Here is a 2,199-nt window from a genome sequence, read left to right on the forward strand (position 1 = left end):
TGGACCTCCACCGCTCCTCACACCGGGCTGTGGTGGCATCCCGTCCGCAAGATCAAGGAAGTGGGGCGCAGGTGTTACCTCGGGCCCGCTCTCCCTCAAGCAGAAAGAAGAGGAAGATTGGCAACAGGCGTCAGCTCTGTGAGGGCCGATCTTCCTCACCCAAAAACTAAAGTGAGATGAAATCAAATAAAGCGAAGGAAGAGATAAACCTATGAAATCCCATGTTTCTAAAAGTGGCCAAGTGTTTAGAAATTGGCCAAGCGACAGACTGCTCATGGGAAGGACAGTTCCTAATTGCTGACTTCTTAGTTTTCACCAAAATTAAGGTTCGTGAGGGTTAAAAATTCTACTTAACGAATGCGATGAAAGCCACTAGGCCGGCCCAGTGGCGCGCTGGTTAAGTGTGCCTGTTCCACTTCGCCGGCCCGGGGTTCGCCGGTTCGGATCCCGGGGGTGGACGTGGCACCGCTGGGCGAGCCACGTGGTGGTAGGCGTCCCACATATGAAGTAGAGGAAGATGGGCACGGAGGTTAGCTCAGGGCCAGCCTTCCTCGGCAAAAAGAGGAGGATTGGCAGCAGTTAGCTCAGGGCTCATCGTCCTCAAAACAAAACAACACAAAACAAAACAAAAAGCCACTAAAAGTGAATATGGGAAACATCTTTGTGTTCAAGGAAAGTGAGATGGCTGCCTTCAGGCAAGAGGGCCTAAAAAGTAAAGATCGTTTTGTCTGTGAAAAGGTGATCACGGGGAAAAACATCTGAGAAAAAGGTGTGTTCGTGGTCAAGTGGCCTAAAATTGGAACGAGTGGACAGATAGAAATGGCGAGCGATAGGATCTATTGGAGTCTATGAGGAAGCCATTGGGTGTCGGCCTAATTCGGCCTGACAGTGTTTTTCCAAAAGGGCCTGACGTGGCCGTCGAGCACGCATCGCATCGTAGATCTGCTTTAAACATTTCCTACGGCAAGAACCAATGCCCTTAAGGGAAAGGAGCAGCTTCCCCGTGCTCGGGCCTTTCCTTAAGGAGAGGCATCTTTCCTTAGGCTAGGAACGGATGGTTGCGCTCACCTTTGACCATCCGGCTCACCTGTGACCACCCAGGCCCAGACAACAGACCTGCCACCCAGCAGTGTCTGTCGATCGCTGTGCTGACAGAGCAGTGTCGCGACTATCGTCCAAGGGACCTTTCGATCCTATGTGAAACGTCCTCTCTGGGGGCCTAGAAGCACTCTGTACACCCCACTTCCCGGGCGCCCTTTCTTCCTTCAGGAAGAAAGGCCCCGGGCCACAGTCCTTACATCTTAGGTCAGAATAAACTCACCCCGATTTTCACGGATAGATTGGTTCCGGATTATTTCCATCGACAGAATGGAATCAAGTCAATGAGTTTCAAGATCGGAGGGAAGCTGATGCAAAATCAGAATTGGTTTTTCTCGCTCTCGAAAGGATACTTTTCTCTAACTTCTAGTCTCCTCCTGATAAAGACATTGGAAAAGGTTTCTCTTGACCTCTGAGGGAATCGACACCAAAGACAGAGATCCTCCATTTTGTCAGAATGATTTCCTAGGCCTCTAACGGAGGAGGCCTCCCTCGGACGGGAGCTCAGCTTTTGTTTTGCAACAGTTTTCCTCTCTCTGCTTGCCTTTAACATCTCCTTTCACGTTCTTCTTTTTTGGAAGGGAAATACGTGCACCGCTGGGGGGGGGGGGGGGAAGAATTTTCTAAATGACCAAAGAAGATCTACGACTGTTGTTATTTTGGTTTCACGGAGCAGTTCCACGTCCACATTTACCCCATTTTAAACACCCACACACACTCACAGCACGGCGCTGTGAGGATGTCCCGGGGAACTCGATTTGTGGAGGGAATGGCTGTGAGGTCTCTGCCCCCAACCCGCACCATTTGGGTGCTTCTGCTTGTTGATGAGGACGGGAAGCCCTGCTGAAATCCATATTCTTATCACCACACGTGAATCTGCACCCATGCTCCCCCCGTGTGTCGTCTTTGGGCTTTGCTGTGGCCCCATGCGGAGGGAGACCCGTTTTGTCTTGTAAACTTTTCAGCGGCCAAGCGGCTCGGTCCTTTCCTCTACGACTTGTGGGCTCTGTCTGTCCGTCTGCCTTAGAAAGACCCTCTGGGCCGGAAGTGACAGGCTGCACACAATTCCTGACAGACTGCGGACAATTCCTCCGTCGTCAC

The 2,199-nt window shown here is 51.4% G+C and overlaps 1 long non-coding RNA gene across 1 annotated transcript; it reads right to left on the reverse strand.

The window, feature by feature from the left end:
- Positions 1-344: 344 nt before the first annotated feature.
- Positions 345-1,463, reverse strand: LOC138921190 (uncharacterized). Its single transcript, XR_011433548.1, has 2 exons — positions 1,322-1,463; positions 345-546 (listed from the first exon to the last, which is right to left on the reverse strand). It is a non-coding gene; the product is annotated as an uncharacterized lncRNA (long non-coding RNA).
- Between the last annotated feature and the right edge of the window lie 736 nt (positions 1,464-2,199).

This window comes from Equus caballus, chromosome 28, assembly GCF_041296265.1.
Source record: "Equus caballus isolate H_3958 breed thoroughbred chromosome 28, TB-T2T, whole genome shotgun sequence".
In the NCBI taxonomy this organism is placed as follows: domain Eukaryota; kingdom Metazoa; phylum Chordata; class Mammalia; order Perissodactyla; family Equidae; genus Equus; species Equus caballus.